Source organism: Lineus longissimus, chromosome 9, assembly GCF_910592395.1.
Source record: "Lineus longissimus chromosome 9, tnLinLong1.2, whole genome shotgun sequence".
NCBI lineage: Eukaryota > Metazoa > Nemertea > Pilidiophora > Heteronemertea > Lineidae > Lineus > Lineus longissimus.
In genome coordinates, this window is record NC_088316.1 from 14812061 (window position 1) to 14836721 (window position 24661).

The following is a 24661-nucleotide window of genomic DNA, read 5'->3' on the forward strand; positions in this document are numbered from 1 at the left end:
CGTTATATTTGTATTCTGCGGAGGGATATATTGTATGTTCGTGTGCATTTCCAAGACTTGGACTGGTTAGTGGTTAAGTTCGACGTAGCGATGCAGAGGTAAACGCCATATTGGAACTCTTGGAACTCTATTTGAGAGTTGCATGCTGTCACAGGAAGAGCATACGTTTATCATAAACGTTCATCATACGTTCATCATACGTTCATCATACGTTCATCAGACATTGATCCCTCGGTGATCAGACACATAATCACACGTTTAATGAACTTGTGGAACTATTTGGAATTTCTTTATAGTTTGGTTTATTTGTTATTGAGGCTATGGTCTTCTAAACTTGAACTTGATTGCATCTCACTTTAGTAATAGCTGCCCCTTTGTCAACCAATAACGATGTGGATTCTTCTGCTATCTTCAAATAAAGTGATGTCACACTGAAAACAGAGGCCGTTGTGTGGGCAGACTAACTGGTCAGTAAAACATTTGGAATATGCTATCAAATGTGATAATTGATGGACAGAAAATAAATGTGATGACTAATTAGATGAATATACAGTGTTGTCAAGTCATGTTCCCTATGTGTGAGCATCAAGAGGAACTAACAGAACAGGTCATGAGGATCTTTTGAAATAAGACACACAAAAATCGATTGCTAAAATTATAACGCCACTGTTATCGATAGAAAACGTTAAAGGTTATTAAATGTCTGTGTGAACCATCATCAAGTGTAAATATTGATACGTTTCTTTGTAAATGAAGACTTATGGAAATCAATGACGAATAACATGGGTGGTTCTGGCGGTTAAAAGAGATCAGCATGACGTCATGCGCATGCGCAAGTCGAGGCGAGATCGTTTGAAACTGAAGCACTGCTGTAAACAGTGATCATTTCTATATGATTATTGATATCAATATCACGAGTGTCAATATCTAATTGAACTTAATAAAAATAACACAAACGCTTTATTAGTGAAAAGAAACGTCACAAATGCTATTTATATCCCCGTTTACCTGAGTTTGGCAGAGTATACTTTGATGACGTTCTTTACGGGAGTTTCTCACGCCAAATATAGGCATTGAAAGTTCAGAAAACACCTCAGTTAAGTCCATATTTAGCAATCAGATTGAAGAAAAAAACCTGTTTAGTTATAAATGTCATACATCATTGATTAAGTTATTGTTTTTGGATGCCTTTGTCCGTCTGAGTTCTTTTGTAAAACATTTACGGTTACAAATTTTTCGTAAGGGTTATAAATAGACTTACTGCTTCCCGAACACCAAAAATAGCAAATGCCCTGAAGATGTTGAGAGATTTAATAGACAATCCGTTTTGATGCGGCCATTTTTGTCCTATTATTTATGTGTAAAAGTAAGAAGGCTAAAATCAAACGAATTATATAACAAATATCTTTTTGCACAGTGGGTTACCTTCATCAATAATTGGCCTACTTCTTGTGCTTTTGTCAGCAAGATACTTTAATATTTTGCTGACAAGAGCAAGATGTTTTTCGGATCAGTCGGTTACAAAAAAACAAAAACAAAAACAAAAAAAACTCATACTCGACTTATCAAAAAAAATCAGCTTCATTCCAACAAGAGAGGGTTAATGGACTGAAATACAGAAGCGAAAATATAAGTTTTCCATATTACGTCGAGTCAACTGACGTTGGCCTTTACCATAAATCATAACAGAGTCTACATAATTAAGGACTATCAACCTGTCATAATTATCAAATTATCTATTTGTCCCCATCCTATTTTTTGTAGAAGTATGAATGATACTAATTAAGTGTTTAGAAAGCTCTTGCAGCTCATTTGCTCGTATAACGAAGGAAGACGTACCCAGTCTTTAGTCGATTTGGACAAAACCTAGCTCACAGGCACGATAAAGACCTTTGGAAAACCACGGTAACGGTTTATCGAAATATGTAAACGATAATCGAACAAACGGCAATGACAATGAAATAAATTTTCCAGAAAGCTTTGGCGAGTTTTCAATTTATACGCTGTTGCTGGAATGAAGACTAATTCCGATCTATTATGAATCCCCAATGGGTGTTGATTCCTAATAGAGCAATTTTCATAAAGATAATAAGATGATAGTTTAAGTTTTTGGAAACTCATCAAAGTCAGTTCGTTCAAACTTAAAGACTATGATGACGTATCAGATCGATGCTTTCTTTTAGGAAAAAACTACATAATTGACAGACCCATTAATGGTTTTCTTTTCAGATCACATCAACCATGTTTGTCCAGATTGCTAGCCTTTTAAGATTGTCTTTAATAATGATTGTGCCTTTCCTCGTGCAGATCAATTCTGATATGACCTTGTATTTTATCTTCTGAAGTACCCCCTGCAGTGCACATCCAATTTCTCGAATCAACAGGGTGCCTTCCCCAGAAGCAAAGAACTTTGCTTCAAAGGATGAACACGAGAGATCCGTATAATTACTTCCGAATATCAGTAATAAGAATACGATTCTCAAACAAAATTCTAACAGCTTTATTATATTCTAAGACAAGTATGAGTGATGATTGTCAGAGCATCTCTTTGATATCTTCTTCGTTACTCATAATTGTTTTTTGTGACAAGGAATCCAGTTGGTTTAACACTTTAAGGTGGTTTTATAACAAAATGGGTTTCATAGTTACTTGGAAGCGAAGGTGGCCTTTCCAATGTGTCGTGGTATCATTGACAACTTTCACACGGCGCATATAATCCGCTTAAGAAGTGAACTACAGCATAAAGTTTAGATACTTACCTACCAAAGAATATTACTTAATAGCTTGTCTACTATCAAAAGTTACTGAGGACAACATGACGTTGAGAAAACGTGTCCTAAAACTTCTAGGAGAACCACCAACTTATCAAACAGAATAGGAATGTACAGGCAAGCCATGTACATTACATGTGCAGGATAGTTTCTCTTCAATTCATTCACATTTTCTCATAAATTTTAACCATAAATGAACTTTTCAGAAGTATTCCTCTCATTAAACTTGTTGTACTTCAATCATCTTCTGTCTAGCACAGTTCCTTCAGACAACAGTTCATGTTTGTACCTTCCATTCTAATGATGGTTTGTAAATGGTTTGTTTTTAGGTTTACTTTGCTAGTAAATAGATGGTTAATTCTAAACATTTGTCTGCATGGGCATTAGAAAGATCAACAGAAACGTCTAGTCAGTAGCTAACTGTCTTTTGTTCATGTTTGTTTTACAATGATTCAACATCACCTTGTTCTTTACTTTTCAACAGAGCAAGTTGTTTATACATTACCTTTTAACGAAGTCTGCTGTTTATCATGTACTTTTTATCAACAGAGCAAGACGTTTATTCATTGCTTTTGAATATGTCTCTTGTTTATTTAGTACTTTTAAACGGGATCTGTTTTGGTTTATTCATTACGTGAAATGGCGTCTGGAGTCATTTGCAAGTTGGTATACGAGTTTAATAAGTGCCATGGGTCGCATTTCATCAACCAAGGATGTGGATTTTAGCAATTCTGAAGTTTCAATTAGGGCACTCCTCTCCTATACTTCATTCCATACTTGGTCAATTTACATTTAAATTGCATGTCAGACTGCTGTCTAATAGTGGTACAATTAGTCTCTTGTAATTAAAGAGATGATGTGTGATTTATTGCGGGCAATTGAGAAATGTATATACATTGTCGTTTTCTTCGAAGGAATGATGAGGGATAGACAAGGATGGGCTGTTATTATGTAGCTGGTTTACGTAGACTATCTTTTGCCATCATAATCTGTGTCTGACAAATGTAATGAGTGGAATGACAGGTAATTGTCTGCTGGTTCGAATACTTAAGGTTTGAGACAGTGTATGTGAAATTGTTGATCAAATATAGTATATACATCTGAACTTGCTTAATGCTCCTGACGAACATAATCTTCTCATTTCAAAATGGAATACTTCTAAACAAGTCTCTTGTCGTCTTCAAAAGCATACAATGCACGACACAGGAACTTTGACAGTTTTTTACACTACATTGCCTTCGATGGAGATGACACCCCTTTTTTACAGGCGAAGGCCAATGCAATCAACTGCTTCTTTCATCTCATGGTTAACGTGCCAGCAACCTGGCCAATTACAGCCGCAGCCTTGTATTAAGGTAATCACTACACTGTGTTCTCGACCACCGGGACTATGACTGACTTTGACTTTGACATCAAACAAGCATGGAATAGACAGTGCCTGCTTTATCAACGGCTACTTTTCATCGAACGAGCTGGCTAAATCCCAGTGGATGCAATGTATTAATAGCAGTGTCAATGCAATCTTCGACACGAGTGCAGCTCGTTTGGCAAAACATCGCGCAATGATTACGTATCGGGGAAAGAAATGGGAAAATGGCACTGACCACGTTTTTTTACCAATTTACGAAACGTGATAGAAACGTCCCCTGTAAAAGTTACCAAAGCTATGGAAAGGACGATGTCTTTGACCTTCTGAGACTACGGTGTGTGATATTCAGCAAAGAGGACGTGCCACTGAGTCATGACATCTTTTCCCAAGGCGGGGCATTCGTTAGCAGAGTTGATTTCTATTCAAGGCATTAATTTGACACGTTCGAGGGGACTATACATTCTAGCTCTAATTTTAGGAAGCGCTTATGAGCATGCTATAGAAAGGTATATGCGTTGTCCATTTGTTAACACAATAAATGTACGTCCTCCAACAAGCGCATAGTGCATACGGGGACGATATCGATACTAGGTTCATCAGCAACAACTCGTTCAGATGATGCTGCAAGCCTTTCCACCAAAGGCGACATGAACACATTTTGAATTTTGCCATTTAGCCCAGTACTCTACTCAACCAGGGCAACTCTTTCTGATTTAAAACCTTTTCCGGAGAACTTATAGAAGATGACATCCTACACTGTTGGTGTAAAAGAATTTCGACTACACCACAAGAATGGAAGTAGGAAAAGTGTTTCTGAGCAGACAAACCATCTAGACACACCTTGACTCACCTTCAAATAATATTCCCCTCACAGCATCTCGCATTCTGTCTGGCTCGTTAAGTAAGACTTGAAAGTGACAGGATTATAACGAGACGCCGGCTTTGAAGTTGGATTCACATTTTAATAAGAGCGATTGAACCCCTTTCCCCGTCTTCCAGCTCCCTCAAGACCTGCTTACATCTGGAGCGGAAATTCTACTCTTTTTTTTCTTCATAGTTGAGCTGGATTTTTTCTTATCATTGAATAATTAAGTTTCAGTTTTCGCTTTGAAGTTATGTAAAAAGCTGTATATTTAGTGATCAAACGACAGACTATACTCTTCGGAGGAAACCAAGTAAACATATACCTGGTGATGTAGCAATGTCAATTCTTCATCTGCACCAGGGCTTCATCTGGCTTCTTTCTTATTTGTCAGCCATCTTGAACAATAACTCTTCAACGCCAAAATTGCTCCAAAGACCTATGAACTAAAGGCGGCAATAGATAATCATATTTTCGTCAAAAGAAGGATGCCAAAAAACACAGCAGAGATATCCTAAAAGAAGAAAACCTGCTGAGTGACAGGCCCTGAAGCTCAGGATGTGACACCTGTTACCACACTTTCAAGGACTCTTCGATGGCGGAATATTGTGCCCAGTTAAAAATAGCAATGCCATCTTACATGTACAATTCTATCACAAAATACGCCCGACACTCGAGTGTTTCAAACGATGGGCAACGAGAATGCCAATAATCAAATAAAGATACTAATGACAGGAGCCATTGGCGATCCATTTAGTGGCTGTTCACCATGTCGAGGTTGAGCAGAAAATCTATAGAGAATCCATACACTTGGGCGAGATGAAGTGATGTCCACTTTGCGGACTAAACAAGAGCACCAGACCATTGTAATGTGTGTTTTGCGAAACGATGCGCGAGAACAGTCCCACAGCTGTATTGGACATTACCAGTCAGCGCTCAAAGCAGAGCATTACGTTATTCTGCCCTTTGTCTCGCAAATAAAAGAATTCCGGCCGAGCCCAATACTCGGTCTATTGTTTATTGTTTTCAAACAATGCCCGCTTAAATTTCTTGGCTTAAATTTCCATTGTTCAACAATCTTATCAGGGCAAATCTTGATACATGTAACACCGACCCTCAACGTAACACCTTTTAAGATGGTCATTAGGCCGAAACGGGCAAGGACAAGGAGACTATTGTTTCGCGGTTAGAACGCTGGCCAATTTCATTCAGTCTCCATTAATCTCTGTATGTATGGCGGGTTGGTCACAGACGAAAATCTCGTTGACCGTTCCTCTTGAAAGGCAGTGTCATCCGTAATGACCAGACTCCACCTCGAGCGGACTCCCGCATTTGGTCACGAAAATCTAATCTGTACCTGAATAGTCACCAATCTCACAATAAGAGGATATGAGCTGATATAACAATGAAGCCTATCTAATGATTTCACATACAAATTATTGCTATTTGCCAACATTGTGGTTTTATTTGCTTCATTTTGCAAGATGTGCATGTGCATGGAGCACGGGGATAACGAGATGACCACTTGATGCCCCGGGCATTGGCCGCAAGTGTCTGGGGAGGCAGATATCAATGTTGGGATCCGCGGTGATACAAATTGGATTCCTTAGCAAAGTAATTTGATGCTGGGTATTGCTACATTGGTGAAAGGGTCGTGTTAATACGATCTTGAAGTGACTAGACTGCAATTTCAGCACTTATTGGATGAAGAAGGGCATGTTTGGTGCATTTTTATAGCATGCAATTCCGAAATGTCGGGGGGTAATATCGACCAATTACGACAGGGTGAAGGCTTGCACTAAATTGAATGTCGGCTGGATGTTGCTTCAAATTAACCACATTTGTAAATGCCATGAACTCATGTCAAGGCTACTGTGCTCTCGGGATTCATTGCCCGGCCCGAGTCCCAGACCTACTCCACGACAAATATTCCCTTCATACCCATTTTCCGACCAAGCAAGACGACATCCTTCATAAACCATCTTGTAAAGAACCGGAGAGAAGAGAATCTGCCTCATTCTTCTATACAGATACCATCAAGGGAATCGTGCCAAGGCAAATATTGTCATCTTAAGCATATTTACCCATCATCCCAGGCGCACGAATATTTCACAGATGGATACAGCGTGTCAAATCAATAACCACAACGCTTCTCCTTACGTGCTATAACGAAAACCTCAGAAGCTCAGCGTTCGTCACGTAGTGTACGTGTAAGTACCCCTGTCCTTGTTCTTTTTCTGACGTCTGATTAATGATAATCATGAAGCTGACAATCTAAAGTCTCGAAATGATAAATCTATTGAATCCTTCCTTTCTTTGTTTCATTCGTCAAAGTATCTGCAGACAACCTTCGGACTGAATCTGTGCCATTCCAGGTCAGCGTTCGAACCTTTTTTACGAAATGCTATTCTCATGGTACAAATTGTGACGATGATAGTAAAGTCAACCTCGACCTAAACTCAGTCAGGACAGATACACGTACCGGCTTTTCGCCATTATCCTATCATTACCAAAACAACATACAACAGAAATGATAGATCATTAACCTGTGTATCAACCAATACATCTAGTACACAAAACAAAGTACGCTTCGTTCCAAGCACGTAAAATAGGTTTACACGTACGTGCAACACGGACAATGTATAGTAAAACTGATTCAAGTTATACCGGTAATTGGGGACACTTAGTAGACTTTGGGTTATATTACCTAAAATTATATCTCAATGAATCATAACTTATAGCCTCATTCGAGATGAAAATTGCTCACCGAAGAGTGACCTAAGTGATAATTTGATCCAACTCAGCAAAGTTCTGGATATAGTTCGTATCACTAGTCGTACAATCGAAAGACAGTCGCCTCATGTTGTGTTTATCCACCGTAGGCCTGAGTTTTATTTGTTAAGGTCCTGTTACTTCCATTAGCTTGAAGCTGTGGGCTTGCCATTAATGAAGTTGCTAACACAACTGTAGCAGAAGAAACAAGATGCATTAAGCCTTATTATCAAAGAAAATAATTCTTGTAGACCAATAGGTTTTATAACCAATCCAGCAGTCGCCATTTTAGCACTTAAGTCTAAACGAGAGCAGTAACCAAGTGCATTTACTCTGTAATGCATCCCTTAGGTGTCATTGAAAACCTTTGATGCTTAAGTAACATAGCATTAGGGACACTGGATTCAATTGACAAATTAGACTTAACTGCATATAAAGCAGAAATGGGCACAGAATGCATCTTTGTCCAACAACAGCTAAGATCCCCTGTGGCGAGTAGTCTTTGCATGTAGGGTAAATGACAATGTATGAAAGGAAAAGAAATGCCGAGCCGTATTGTGACTCGGGATGCATATTATTGGTAATTCGCTGTACTTTAAATAGTGTGATGCAAAAAAAGAATAATAATGATGATTTTCACCTGAATCCCCTGATTTCTTTCATCAGCAAGAGTGGCAACCCCTTACACGATCTCTTGTCACAGCAGATGAGAGCTCATCAGAATCCAACCGCGACTAACTGGAGTCTTTGTCATTCATTAGAAGGTGTCTGGTGAGAAGCTCAACAACTGTCACCTTCATTATCTATGACCCCTTTCCCGCAAATTTGTGCAGTGTCTTCAACAGGATTAGAGGTGGGTGTTAAAAGGGAATATTATTTCAATGACTAACTACTGTTAACGTACTGCTTCATATTCAATATTGATAAACTTTTTCTCGGTTTTTATCCGATAGCTGTATTAGATATAATGATGTTTTGTTCAACAACTTACTGGTCCTTTAGCGTCAAATTCATGCCCCGTTGAATCTAGAGAACAATCTTTCGTGATATTTGATGCCTTCTTCAAATAAATTTGGTATGAAGCCTTATAACAGCAACCCTGAAGATTATCAGAAGCCTTTTAGTGCAGCACCTCTACGTGCAATTAATGGCCCTGACGTGCCACAGGTCTTCTAGACACATCGGTATAAGTCACTGTAGCATACAAATGACTTGATAAATGGCATGGGGTGGTATGATAACCCTATGAAAAGGAGGACTATGATGTTTTGCATATTGACTTTACCAGAAGCTAGTAAGTATATTTTAGGTCTGAATATCGTGAGTGCGCTATTCGATCTAAACCACTGCAACATAAGTCAGTCCAAACGGCAGAACATTTGACTCCAGTTGTAAATGCCGTCTTTTTCCTGTCATCTTCGGCAAGTGGGTATTGCCAATATCCACTGCATAGATCAAGAAATCAACATTAACCTGGCTTGGCACTCAAACTGAATGTTCCAACCAAAACCCCTGCATAGATTCTGTGATTGAGATAATCAGGGTAAAAAAGGAGCCAAATCTCTCCCCGCATGTCATCACAATGCATGGAAATTCAATCGAGAAACTCTCCCAAAAACAATACACCCACACCTACTACATGTATGTATTTGATAATGCATCGGTTTCAAATCTCGCTAAAAACAGACTAAATTAGACTAGGGTGTACTTGATATAGCAATTAAAGATGTTTCAATAGGTATTTTATTGAAATCTGATGGACTTTAATGGTTGTTGTAATACACTTCGTTCGACCAACCATCCCAAAATCTATAATTACACCTACACGATTTGTATGCACCAAAGCTTGGCACTCCAGGTCAGAATAATTTTCTGTCCAAGTGAAGCAATTATTAATCTGTGTCCACATATTTCATCGTTAGTTAATGAGCATGAAGGCCATTGTAATATCTGAATGGACAAACTATCACTAAAATCGGAAATGCATTAACAAACTGATAGTTCAGCAATGCTTTCAAGAGCCACTGAAACCAGAACGGTTATTCCCAAACTCCTCATGTTTATTCCGAAACTCCTCGTGTTTGAAAACGCTTCCCCACTGTTCGATTAAACATCAGGCAGAGACAATCTCCGGTCCTCGAGTTTCAAGAGAAGTAGGCAATTGAGGCAGTATCAACTACAGATCCAGGCAATAGACAATACAGTGAACAGTACACGGTAATGAGAGGAAATAAGCAACATCAATAGTTATATGTAACCTATACTGTAATGATATGTTTGGTCATTGACTTTTTTCAACAAGTGATACATCGAGTTTCAAGTGTTTCTGCTTCTCTTATATACTGTAACTATGGTAAACATAGCATTGAATGTAAATCATTATATTAACCCTTATTTTTATTTTATTGTTTCCAGAAATTTTTGCGAATCAAATAAATAAAGAGGCATGAAAGGGTTAGGTTTAAATTCCTTTAAAATAGAAAATGTATTATTATTCTGCCGATGACATTGTATAAAAATAATTGTTATTGTTTGTACACGACCTATTGTACACCCTGACCTGGCTGACCTGAAATGTCCTCTCTGATATATTCCATGACACTCTTTATCAATCTAATGATTGGGTAAACAGTTCATGGCTTGGTCAAGATACGACCCGATGACACAGAAGTTCCTCTTCAAATATTCCCCGACGCCTTCTCTCTATTTGTTCCCTTCTTGTCATTGTCTTGTCTGCGATAACTGTTGGTACAAGATAGCTATCTGATCTAAATAATTGAAGGACTCGCGCCGGGACTGCGCTTGTAGAGGTGATGGCCAGTGGGCCCGGTTGTTAGAAAGCATGTTGGCTCTTAACATCATGCTGACATGTCGTTTCATGAACATCAATGCACATATTGTAACAACATGTCAACATGATGTTATGAGCAAAAATGCTTTCTAACAACCGAGCCCTGGACACGTATCATACATGTAGGTGAAATTCAGGCCAAATATTGGGAACTGAGATGCATCCCATGCATTTCAAAAGGAGCAACTCTGATCTCTATTTAAGGCTTTTTCCCATCCAAAAAAGCTGTTCTTGCGAGTGGCGTTGCTTATAAGGTTTGACCAGTTGACCAGTCAACACAGTTGTACTCATACATGTAACATGCTCTTTCCATATATGTTTTCCATTGCTTCCATTATGTTCTCAAGGACGACATGCAAGTACATTTCCATTAAGAAGTACACGTACTATGATCTGGCTTTGATGTAGGCACCAGAGACTTACACATTACTCAAAGTATGCCGTAAATGTGTTATTTGAGACTGAAAGCCTCGCCCAAGGCCACCAGGCCTCAAGGTCCCAAATCAATGTACCAGGAACCAGAACCCAAATATAAAGCTATCCCTTTTACCTAGATAGATGACTTGTACTCTACGTAACAACTGATTTACTCTTCAATCTCATTGATCGGATTTTTTAGGGACCACCACCCTAAAGGCTCCGTCAGGTCAATCAAATGCTATCCACTCCAATTATTGGAATTTCTGGTAAAACACCACCCTCCTACAAAAAGTATAAAAATGCGCAGAATGAAAATACGTTTGATGTGAAGCAAACTGACAGCTTTAGACATGATAAAAACTATATAACCTGGAGCAAATTTCAATAATTTTATATTAGGTATATAGAGTTAATATGAGATCATATAGATTGAAGAAGCCTGTCTCAATAGCTTCATTAGTCATATTGGAAAAGCCTTACGGGTGTTTGTGTTTGAAAATACTAAAACTGCTTTTTGGATCGTGTTTTTCAATCATATCTCGACTGTTTCAAAGCGGAGGACATTTTGAACGTATTTGAGTTCGATTCATCGCAAATAACAATGTGAAGGTGAATGGATGATGCTTTGATTCAAAAAGTTAACGGGACTAATTGACATTTTATGCGAGATGTCAATCAAACATATTACTTATCATTGCCAGGTCTTAAATGATCGAAAAAATATATCTTGATTGCTATTGAACTGATTCCGAATTTCCCGATGCAATTACTTAGTACTAATAGACGTCATTGCGGTGTAGTGATGAATTCAGGAAAAACTTGTCGAGATATAATAAATCTATTGAGAAAATGGTCAATTCAGTCATACACCGATGAAACCATTTCTTCTTTTGTGGCCTCATGGTATTTTGATATGGTCCCATAGACTTAGACTTAGATGCAGCCCGATACAAGGAAAGAGCTTGCTGTAGAACCTTATAACATGACATTGTAAACATAGCCTTGTTTAAAAAAATCCTATTAGTTACCGGAGAAATATTAACTAATAGTACCCTTAGCAAATCCTTTATCGCGGATAATCGATAGGATCTCGTTTTATTAAAAATAATCCATCTATTATTGATATATTTATAGATTTACATCCAAGGGTGTTTATTTACAATGATACAATTATTCATTCACAGACTAGTTTCTTTTGCACGATTTGATGTTTTACCTTGATTCGTGTATCTGATACCATCTTTCAAGTGAATTGCATTCTTTTAGTTGCTTTTACCGTATTCAGGCTGCTCATCACACTCCTGTAGGTGTATATCAATGAAAAGGGGGGAAAAAAAATCACATTTTGATTCCTTATAGCGAAACTTGTTTACTGCATCACTTGCAAATGTGTTGCTTTTGGTTTGATGAACATTACTCATTTCATAATCTCATCATAAACTTGCTGACGTCGAAACTGTTTTTAAGATATGAAACATTGGTAAAATGAATAAGGAATATTTTTGCTCCAGTCCGGAAAGCCTAGAGTACTAGAGTAATGCACATGAAGTTTTCGGTCGAACTATTTTGCTAGTCTTGATTCATATCATCCAATGTACTTTTGGTTTTTGACATGTACTGTACAGTGAACCAACAGGATCTATCGTATAGCCATGCATCGATCATTTAAAGTGGTACATAAAATACACGTTATTATTTGATGATAATTTCATTTAAGATGTACAACAGCCACTGTTTTCGAACTGCCAGTAGCTTGCACTCCCCATCAGACAAAAGTTAACGTTGTCTTACCCCTTGAAAAAATTGTTGCATACATTCCAATAAGGTTTGAAAATTCTACAATACAATGGGTTTAAGGTTTCTAAATTGTGTTAAGGCGACTGATGGCACATCGGGTTACCGTAAAGGGAACTTTGTACCGTAAAGGGAGCTCTGTCAGAAGCCCACATGCTGGTGTCAGTGTACAATGTAGTAAAGAAAGCACGCATATAAAAATAGTTATGATATTGTATAAACAGGTATACAAATGAAAATACTAAATGAAAATCATTGGAGTTTGTGTAAACTCCAAAGCAAACTTATGCCTTATCCAATCAAAGATACAGCGTAATGCTTTGTTTTCCATCGATTAAATGCCTTAACTGGCACTATTATGATTTGGGTCGATTTCATTCCTTTCTTTTTTGTATCACTCCGATTGACCAGTAGTCTGTTGATATATTATATGTCAGCTGAATGATAAATGTATACTTTTGCGTGAATTATTTATCATTTTCAAATAGTGTGTGTAGAAATTAATGTACATTTGTATGATAGATGTCTCCTTTCTGCATGTATCTCTATGTCACGTAGGAGAAAAGTACTGGTAATCATTATGTTTTCCACCAAGTGGGTTCAAATGAACACTGTACCAGGGTATAGAAATATTTATTTTCTGCACATTTCAACCCATTTACTGATTTTAAAAGAGAAAATAACACATAATATCAGCAAATATTGGTACTTTTGAAGTGTCTAGACGCCCACTTACTGAGTTACATTTGGTAATTCAGTGTTTAAGGCAAAGAGAGGCTCAGTTATCATACGATTAGTGCTAAGTGGACCAATCAGTGAAGTATCAGAGGGGATTAATTCGATATCGTGCTTATTTTGCTAACTGTTCAATAATAGCCCCAAGCAAAACATGCCGTAATTTTCCATTTGATGTTTTATTAGTTGAGTCAGGTAGCGTCGGGGTGAAGCAATTTTAACGAAAATTGAAAGAGAGAAAGGTTTGGTTTTGGTATCATAAAAAGGTTCAGCGTAGAGTCAGCTCAAGTCACCCTGCTAGAAAAGTGTTTGGTGCTTTTGGAATAGGCCCTCTGCATTTTCATCACACAATAAGATAAGATACTAGAAACACGTGATCCAAGGTTGCCAATAAATGCGCAGTTCCTGTCCTTTTTCTCCCCTGACCTTAATACAAGCTACGAGCTAACCACCGCCACACACCACATTATTGGCTCTCTCCCGCAACAAACTGTTAATCCCCGCCTTGATTCCGGAGCACACAATTCCCAATCCAGGCTCTCGTTGAGTAAACATACCGTCCCACGACAGTAACGATCATCGCACAAACTCCAATAATTGCCATCAATGCCCTCAAATTGTTATGTACCACAGCGCTTCCGAAGAAATTGCTTCATCTCATGAAAGTTTTCTATAATTTCGTCGAATCTTCCTCTAGTCGCGTGTTGTTTTTTTCTTCGGTTATTTGTATTCGGTTGTTTTCTGTTAGTTGCAGATCATCTATTTAGGAGACGAGTTGGAAGGAATGGAAAATCGTGCTGCTCGGAAGTTGGCTTTGTGGTGAACTGTTCATTCAACCTCCCTACGCGGCCATTTCTTTTCTTGTTTCTTCACCTTTCGTACTCTGCGTCCTCACCCTGGGTTTGAAATGTTAGGTCATTCCAGTGCTAGGAGATACAATTAAGAGGTAAGGCGCATCCTCTACACACCTATATCTTCAGCGCGGCTGTAGCGGGGACAGACAAAAGAGTATAACAAGGGGTATACGAAGCTTCAGGGGAAATTGGCCATGGCGTATAATAGTTCAGAATCCTTCGGTCGAACATTGGGTACTGGGGCGTTGCTTGAAATTGGCAAGTGAGAGTCAGCTCAGGCCGTTTGCCTACAGAACGAGACCACTCGTCGTTGACAGGGAGGGACGAATTCGAAGCTACAGCGTAAGCGCCAAGCATACGGTTATTCTGGGATAGTGCAACGGCGTTCAAGGAATCAGTCTCAAGGTGCTTGGACGCCCACAACAGACACAAATGCTCCGAAGACTACCGTCTACCCAAATGAGAATGTGCTAAGCTATAATATGCAATTATATACACTGAAATTGCAGAGACGGGAAGTGTTTGAGAAAAGAAATCAATTTGAAAATCTCAAGTACTTGCCACCAGAATTTTATGAAAAGGGAAATATGTCATCTCAGTGGGAGCGCTATCGCATCAGTCATATAACATACATGCAGTGCACTGGTTACATTTATTATTTAGGGTCGGGCATGCAGCTCCTACTGACATGCAATTAGACTAGAGGTCATGAATAGGAAACTCTCTTCGGCTGTACTTCTGAATTATTGCATGTTACATATTATGTTAGTCGCCTTGTCATTGAGCTTCCAATCTGGCATCCAATAACATAGGAAAAGTGTGTTAAATAATTTCGAATTTCTATATCATGATATGTGTCCTGGAGTTTTGAGAGACATTGGTGGTTGATTTAGGTTAAGGAGTAAATGACCAAATATTAGATAAAATCGACCAGGGACACCTAAGGACAGCCCTATCTGGTCATGTTGTTCACCAATTTATGTGTTTGAGATAATTCATCTAATATTACATTCGACTGTCTTTCTGTCTTAACTCAAGAATGTCACGGAAGAGATCCGTCTCAACCCACATAAAAATGCCAAATTAATCCAATGAGTCAACGTGTCAAAGGCCAACTATATCTGCAATTTCGCATATAAATGTTTTGTGATATGAACACCTATCAATGGTATTAGTATAACTGTAAACATCACTAAATAGTATGATAAACAGATATCGAGGACGACCGTGTTTGAGGACGTGAAAGTTAATAGCACAGTCATTTTTCGGCGCCACTGTAATTGGTGTAAGTTCCCGTTTCCAACTGTTATTGTAACAATCTTTGGCATAGTTTATGACAATGCTTCCAAATATCCAACTGAATTAACTATGCAATGCAGCTATTTGCACACAAATATCAACCATGGCTCAAAATGGGCAAAATACAATACCGGTATCGCAACCGTCAACTAACCCAAAGGAAACTAAACGACTTCTTCATGCAACTGGTTTGGCAAAGCCGTATTCAATGGTTCTTCACTGTCGACAAATTCATCACATAGTTAAGAAGGTATGATTGTTACCTCCAAACTTAATCGTGCCCGACTTCTCATCTAACATCGCCTGCCCCTCCCAAAGATCGATATTGGTTACCCGGGTTCGGTGAAGGGTAAACAAATGCTGTATTGGAAACTCGAGTCGACAGGGTCTGAAAGCTTTTCTATGTGAACGCAATGGTATCGTATTCTGACTTGGTTACGCAGACATGTGCAAGTGTGACGGTATGATTACCTAGCTAGGCTAGACAGGACTGCTTCATGGGGCTTCCCGATGATCGTGTGCTGCAATTGGCATTCGCTGAACAAAGAAACATTAACTAAAGTGGTTTCTTCAATGAGGCCAACATCTTATTGACAAACAAAGTCGTTTCTACGATAATACCGCGCACTGCTATTGAGATTGCAAGATATTAAAAATAGCTAAACATGTATTACTAACCATAAACAACAGATTTACAAAACGCGTAAACGATATCGCCCAGGACTTGATGACACTTTAGACTTTCGTACATACGTGTCGTACTTCGTCGCTCGCTATAGGGTCGCTAGACCCGCCTTTACAGTGACAACGCGTCGCCTTCCCCGGAACTCGGCGACTTGTTATCGACTGTAAGTATTTTCCAATGCGGATCTTAAACCACAATCATATCACATTCAGGGGCAATTCTAAAGTATCGATTTAAGGAAGATATTGATTGTTGTACTCTTTATTAGAAGTCGAGATATTTCTGACATAGATTTTGTCATTTGGGGCTATCCTGGCGCCACAATGTCAAGGGGCCTCTTCAATATTCGTGCCTAATTCAGTGTCAGCAAGCGCCGGACAGCAACATGTTTGGTCTAGACGCAAGGGCCCAACGCGCCGCGTAGCGGCAAAAAAGCGAAGCTGGCGAAACATTTATAACGGGTCACCGTCACTTATTATTGGACTTATAGCGCATTTACGGGGTTGCAACTATTTTGCTTTATAGTGTCACCAGGAAAGAAAAGCATGCGACCTAACGCCGATCTATTTGTATAAAGTGATAATTGGAAGGTATATAGTAGGAAATATCAATAAAATAATCATTCCATGTCGTCTTTTGAGGGCATTTTTGATTGTAAAAAATATATGTGTACGTCACCGTAGTCTCTGCAATGATAATTTTATCAGAGCAGTCTCGCGCAAGTAGAAGTTCTTTACCTATTACTTCTTCACTTATTAGTCTCAACGTCTGGCGCAAAGCCAGACGTTTTCCATTACGATTTCACTACGATGTTTGACAAGAAGGAGCATTGCGCGAGATATGCTAATGAGCAGACTTCCCTCGCTTGAGTTTCTGAAGAATGTTCCATATCGTGCTAAGCTCATCACTACTGATTATGACAGGCGTGCAACGGTAGGTATCTGCTCCCCAACTTCTACCCTAATACGGTACAATAAGTTACCATTTGATGGGAATGGGACAATGCCCTCGCTGTGTATGGAGTCATAGGGATAAGAAGACAATATTCATTAGTGTTGGTACAAGTGATTTTGCCCAAAAAGCATGCGCATTCGAAAAACAAAATATGCAAGGTATCACGTACATCATACTACATGACCATGACGACGTGCAGAAAGTGCACTGGCCAGTGCATACCCTATGGCTATGTACTAGTAAACATGGTAGGCCTAAACATGAACAACATCATTATTCATCGGCAGTTCATTTTACTCCGAGCTTTTCCTGAAACATATAGCCATGATGATTACTGCAGATTAGGCCTACCATGTACCATGACCAATAACAGCACTAGATCATGTGGATGTCAACAAGTTCACATGAACCGTATAATCCCGCATAGCGCATGTGGGGCATGCGTCTAAACCAAAGCCCCAAAATCACTTGTTTTGGTCTATTTCAGTTTCACTTGTGTTTCCCCCGTCTCCCAGTCCATAATACATTTACAGTTTACAATCCCCGATCATGGCCCAACAAAAGGTCATCGGTTGACTAAAGGAACACAACTGTTCAATGGATTTATAGTTGAATGCGATCAAACTACGTCTTTTCAATCGTGGATTGTAAATTTAACCCCATGGGCCTAGGGAAGGCCCTATAACAATACTTTCGACACAGTTATTATCTCCGGTGCCTCCACCATGTTACACACAGTGCTCACTGCTGATTCTAAAATGCGCCACCTAGTCAAAACAGGACATATGTTCTTCTAGGAATAGATCTCTTTCCAATATTTCGTCATTCCACTATCGTCATCACCTCATCATACTTTCATTGACATTACAGGCACACATCCACAGAGCACTCTTCAAATCATCTACACAGTGGTTATCCAACTAGGATTATAAAGGTAATTTCTTAGCCCCGCACAGTGGGTTTCAGTCTTGATAAAGGGGCACTATTGCTAGCAGCTAGGTAGGCAAGATAAAGTTAGACGAAGTAGCCGATAGGGGTCTCTCACCCCTCAAAGTCGGTCACAACTATTCAAGCTTGTACAAGGAATACATGCAGCGCTGACTCTAACAAGACCCAATGGGAATGTCGCACAGTCATCTGTCAAAAACAAGACCTATGTTGCAGTATGATCTCTTGCCAATATTTAATAATTGCACTATCGTCATCACCTCATCATACTTCATTGACATTACAGGCACACATTGACATTGACCACTGTTGCAGTCAACGACACAGTCGCTATCCAAGTAGCATTATAGAGGTAATTATCATTATCATACCTCATTAGCATGTGAACCAATCACGTCGCGTCCTTTGCGATCACGGCAAAGCCTCATGGAATAATGTCTTTCACCGTTGAATAATTTTTCATATTCCATGCCTACAAGTACAACTTCAATTTCTTCATATTCCATGGCTAGAAGTTCAATACTAATATAATATCCAAGATAAAGTTACAAGAAGTAGTCAATAGGGGTCTCTCACCTCTCACTGTATGTCCACACTATTCACGCTTGTACGAGGAATACATTCAATGCTGAATCTAACAACACCCAGTGCCCTTACTCTGTATATTAGTCACTGGAAGATGGCCCATTTCACTCCTTGCTTCTACTTCGCCTATAGTCTCATTGCAAACGCCTCAGTTCTATGATATCACATTCACTTTCAGCTGTCATGCAACGCAACAACTGTGCTATCTGCCATCGCACATCAACGAAGAAGTGCAGCCGCCCACATTCCACCTCACGTCTGTCCGACCAGCTGCAATCCTCGAGGACGCCCCACTGTACCACGATTTCACTACGATGTTTGACAAGAAGGAGCAGTGCGCGAGATAGGCTAATGAGCAGACTTCCCTCGCTTGAGTTTCGGAAGAATGTTCCATATCGCGCTAAGCTGACCACTGCTGACCATGACAGGCGTGCATTGGACTGGTACAGGTTGGAACTAAACATTGAATATGCTGGTGGTGACGCTTTCTGATGAGAAGTTGGTCGTGACTGATGCAGTATCCTTGGACTTGTCCACAGCATCGTTCAATCATTGCTCTCTGAGCTGCCTTGATTCTGTACTTACCCAAATACTAAGACCAAATGCCTGTTGACTGTGCTTTAAGAGAGACTGGCGCCATGCCTAGAGATATGACTGACCCCTATTGGCAAATTTGTATGACTTTATCTTGCCTACCTAGCTGCTGCCTATAGTCTCCCTTTAACTGCGGAACACTTCAAAGTCGATAAAATGCCATGTTCCACCTTTTAATGTGTTCAGACCGCCATTTTCAAAATAATCAAGTCAGGACACTGCCTTCTAGTCTCATAATAAATTTTGCTTTCCTCAATAATAACATTTCTTCTTCTTCAATGCTTTCATCATTCCAAACTTCTCCTCCACTGACTTTTACAGGGGTACAGTCATGGCAATCAAAACCCAAATACTGAGACCAAATGCCTGTTGACTGTGCTTTAAGAGAGACTGGCGCCATGCCTAGTCTCTCTTAAAGCACAGTCAACAGACACCAACCCCCTCAGACTCAGAAACCACAAACGCCCAACCCTTCCTGCTACCTTAATACTTCTGGATTCCTTAGCAGAGGCTACAAAATCTTATAGGAATTATGAAGTCATTTTATCAGATTGCGCTATCGAAGGTATCTTGTTAACGTTTATTTGATTAAACTGTTGGAATTAGCTTTACGTAACCTTTATTTGATAACTAGTATATGGCGTACTAATATTACATGGCTAACATGTACGTTATGCATTTAATTCAATTGAAAACTTATTTCAACGCGTGTTCGTCCACAAAAAACAAAGCTATACATGATTGTGTAACTTGCAAGCACAGCTCAGCATCTTTTAATTCTGCTGCCTCGATTTAACCTTTATTAGATCCACCATTGCGGTGTTTGGTGTGACTAGCAATAGTACCAGTTCAAGATGTCCCGTCAGATGTGGCTCAGTGGTCTAGAGGCATGATTCCCGCTTTGGGTGCGGGAGGTCCCGGGTTCAATTCCCGGCTGAGCCCATTATTTTTCCACAGTTTTACACCTTTTGTAGTTCAGCAGGTACTGCAAATGATGTCAATTGGTTCAGGTGTACAACGGTGATAAGATAACTGATTTTTATTGCCCTACATGATTTAATATATAAAGCATACACAAAGAAAGTACTTGCATGGAACCCTTCTTCAGTGACACATGCGTTAATAGGACATTTTTCTGTTAAATGACACCGGTTTTGGTCTGGAATTTTTTTCATTTTCATTCAATGTGACCTCTATAATCAGGACATCCTACTCTTAATGACACTATATGTCAGCCTCAATGGTCCTTAGAGAGGTTGCAAACATTGAAGAGTGACTTTTGCCAATTTGCTAAATTTAACCACTTTGTGAGATCGACACTGGATACTTTGACACGGGCAAGTCATATTTCAGATACATGTACCTTTGGCTGACTTACCTTATTCCAATTAGGGAAACATCCAATCCTTTCATACAAAACGAATTTGAACTCCAAGAATAATCTTTCTTAAAAATGTTTAATCCTGAAGTTCAGCGTAACGTTAAGACACGCGATGACACCAAGGTAGTATTCCTATGGTTTTAGGTTGATGAACTATCCACGATGTCACACTTAAAGAAAATATCCCAAAAGCTTATCCCTATCTGTCATGAAAGTTGAGTTCCTTACACGTCAGACGCATTCGAGAATACCCTGGAAATAAAGATGTGACAACGTGAATGAGATTGTGCTGTTGCCATGATGAGTTATCGAAAAAGTAATGACAGGACTATCTTGACACGTTTTGTCGACTTAATGATTCCTTCCCTTAGGTTTGGCGGCTATTGTTAAGTATCAAGGAAAAGAATCTGCCAAAACGTGTCATTTACTTATAAAACAAATTCCTGGATAAAAAAAGAAGAAGAGAAGTTGGCATATCCTTTCCAACGCTCCAATTAACCTACGTTGGTCATTGCCTTGTTTTATCAAGTAACATTGACCAAAGTGAATTCAAGAGCCAAAGAAATGAATGAAGCTGAATGACGGAAGGAGCAAAGCTGTATTACGAAATATTACGATTGAAATATTACGATATTGAGAAAATAAGAACAATTTCCAGTAAAGAAAGACAAGTATATGAGTGAACATTTTAGTACAGTTACAAAGTTTCTTAAATGCAGTAAAGGGAGTACAAGAAAGTGTAACGGAACGGGCACGACCCCAGCAATTATTTCCTAATTTGTTTCCATAACTGCAATTTGAAAGTTTTTTTCAAAACTAATTAACGAATCATATCAAATCACTTACAGTGCCACCAAGAACCAAGAGACAATAATGTCTACTTGTGGAATCCCAAGCAAATCCCAGCACGAAAGAATCCAAAGAACTTTCCTAGCAATCCTAATTAGCCGGTCGAAACACGAGGAGAACTGTCACAAACTGTGCCACTTCTCAGAGTGATCAGAGCGATCTGGCGTTCACTTCGATTCACACCGCGAGTACGGCAGGCGATATATCGACCAATGTGTCGTCTGCTTGTCATCCTCGCCACCAGGTTTTTGTTTACAACCGCTTGCTGCAGTTGCTGCGAGAGTATAACTGAGAAGAAGCTACATACCAATCGAATAAGTTCAAGAAAAGGGCTAAAATATTTGAATCGATGGTATAAGAAGCTATCATATGCACTATTTAACTCTTATATATCCATATCTTAAGATACTGACGCAGTGTCAGTTTCTGTGTAACCAGTACACCTATATTTGAATATTTGAATCGATGGTATAAGAAGCTATCATATGCACTATTTAACTCTTATATATCCATATCTTAAGATACTGACGCAGTGTCAGTTTCTGTGTTACCAGTGCACCTATTCAAATTCCCGTCTGTTCGTTAAATTTATTTTCAAAAACAATAGGTTGTCTATGATTTAATTCAAAAGGACGAAGGAAGATGATTTCGAACACCACAGTTAGGAGTTTAAGATAATTTTTCAATTCGCGTATACATGGTTCGACTGGAATAGGCCAAGGCTTCTGCAATCATGTACAGTATACTATCTGAGATTACTGTTGCTCTTGCTGTGACACAACCTTACAATACCACTTTCTCGACCATCGCATTCCTTTATATTACGTACGGTAAATGTTCATGTGCAATTATTATCATTATGAATGCCGAAACGAGCTACTGCGATATTGATGTGCATAATTCTATGCAAACTCCGTTACAAACCAATAAAAACATAGCGGTTAGTATAAGAATACGTTAACATATTTGCACAGTGCATGTTAAAGAACTAATAAATGCGATCTGAAGGTACTTCTATTGGCTAATCAACAATAATAAGATAAACAAATAAGTTGGATTTGTTCGTACTGATAAAGAGAACCATCCAGGAAGAAAATATCTACTTCTACACTGGTCAACACTGGGTGCAGTGCAGAAGACCCCAAAAGGGTAAACCGCAATGCTTTTTTCGACATCTCTCTAAGTTCGACTTTGCTATATTTGTGCTACTCCGATCTGCAAGTATAATTTCAAGGACACTACGTCTAATGTACATCTTCATTATATTCGGGTGTCTATAAACCGAAGACCAAAGACCGAAGACCGAAGATCGAAGATGGAAGACCCCCCCAAAACTATAAAACGAAGATCCCCCCAACTATAAAAGGAAGACCCTAATGTCAACTATAAAACGAAGATCCCCCCAACTATAAAAGGAAGACCCTGATGTCAACTATAAAACGAAGATCCCCCAACTATAAAAGGAAGACCCTAATGTCAACTATAAAACGAAGATCCCCCAACTATAAAAGGAAGACCCTGATGTCAACTATAAAACGAAGATCCCCCCAACTATAAAAGGAAGACCCTAATGTCAACTATAAAACGAAGATCCCCCAATCTATAAAAGGAAGACCCTAATGTCAACTATAAAACGAAGATCCCCCCAACTATAAAAGGAAGACCCTGATGTCAACTATAAAACGAAGATCCCCCCATCTATAAAAGGAAGACCCTAATGTCAACTATAAAACGAAGATCCCCCCAACTATAAAAGGAAGACCCTGATGTCAACTATAAAACGAAGATCCCCCCAACTATAAAAGGAAGACCCTAATGTCAACTATAAAACGAAGATCCCCCAATCTATAAAAGGAAGACCCTAATGTCAACTATAAAACGAAGATCCCCCCAACTAGAAAAGGAAGACCCTAATGTCAACTATAAAACGAAGATCCCCCCATCTATAAAAGGAAGACCCTGGTGGTTTTAGACCCTCAAGTTCAGTTACTGCAGACTTGCACGTCATAACATGTGACTGAGCATCTGTATTTCAACAAGCAAGCTAGCCTGAGTGCGGCGTAGTGACATAGGAGATCAGATCATTCAGGTAAATTCCGGATTTTCCTAACACTGCATTTAGGAGTTGGCGACCGACCTGCCAGTCTCGACCCATGATGGTGGAGGACCAATTCCATATTGGCCGTGTGATCAACTAACCTGCTGGGAGCCTATGACGATACACACACATGCACATAGAAACAGCTTCTGGACGAAGCTGAGGGCTGGCTATGATGAGTACAGTGAGAAACTAGGTCATATTGGAGCACGGCTGCATGGTAACAGGTACGGGGCTCCCCGCCTTATGTAAACTGTGCCACTAAGCTGCTAAGGCTAGACACGACTGGTGTATTACCCGGTACACTTACTTTCTCAAATCATTAATGTAGCATGGACCGAAAATGAAAACAAACTGTGCAGTAACTGAACATGAGAATGAAAACCATCAGGGTCTTCCTTTTATAGATGGGGGGATCTTCGTTTTATAGTTGACATTAGGGTCTTCCTTTTATAGTTGGGGGGATCTTCGTTTTATAGTTGACATCAGGGTCTTCCTTTTATAGTTGGGGGATCTTCGTTTTATAGTTGACATTAGGGTCTTCCTTTTATAGATGGGGGGATCTTCGTTTTATAGTTGACATTAGGGTCTTCCTTTTATAGATGGGGGGATCTTCGTTTTATAGTTGACATTAGGGTCTTCCTTTTATAGATGGGGGGATCTTCGTTTTATAGTTGACATTAGGGTCTTCCTTTTATAGTTGGGGGGATCTTCGTTTTATAGTTGACATTAGGGTCTTCCTTTTATTGTTGGGGGGATCTTCGTTTTATAGTTGACATTAGGGTCTTCCTTTTATAGATGGGGGGATCTTCGTTTTATAGTTGACATCAGGGTCTTCCT

The 24661-nt window shown here is 39.2% G+C and overlaps 1 protein-coding gene, 1 long non-coding RNA gene and 1 other non-coding gene across 5 annotated transcripts in view; 2 read left to right on the forward strand and 1 right to left on the reverse strand.

Moving 5' to 3' along the window:
• LOC135493212 (uncharacterized) overlaps window positions 1–21864 on the reverse strand; it is a 109983-nt gene extending 88119 nt beyond the window's left edge. For all 3 annotated transcript variants that reach the window (XM_064780305.1, XM_064780306.1, XM_064780303.1), the window contains exons 1-2: window positions 21721–21864; window positions 20872–21126 (exon numbers count right to left, since the gene is read on the reverse strand). The gene's annotated coding sequence lies outside the window, so the exon portion shown is untranslated. The remainder of the gene's footprint in view (window positions 1–20871; window positions 21127–21720) is intronic.
• On the forward strand, window positions 18219–19454 carry LOC135493864 (uncharacterized). Its single transcript, XR_010448306.1, has 3 exons — window positions 18219–18300; window positions 18601–18666; window positions 19078–19454. It is a non-coding gene; the product is annotated as an uncharacterized LOC135493864 (long non-coding RNA).
• On the forward strand, window positions 20364–20435 carry Trnap-ugg (transfer RNA proline (anticodon UGG)). The gene has a single exon. It is a non-coding gene; the product is annotated as a tRNA-Pro (tRNA).
• Window positions 21865–24661: the final 2797 nt, after the last annotated feature.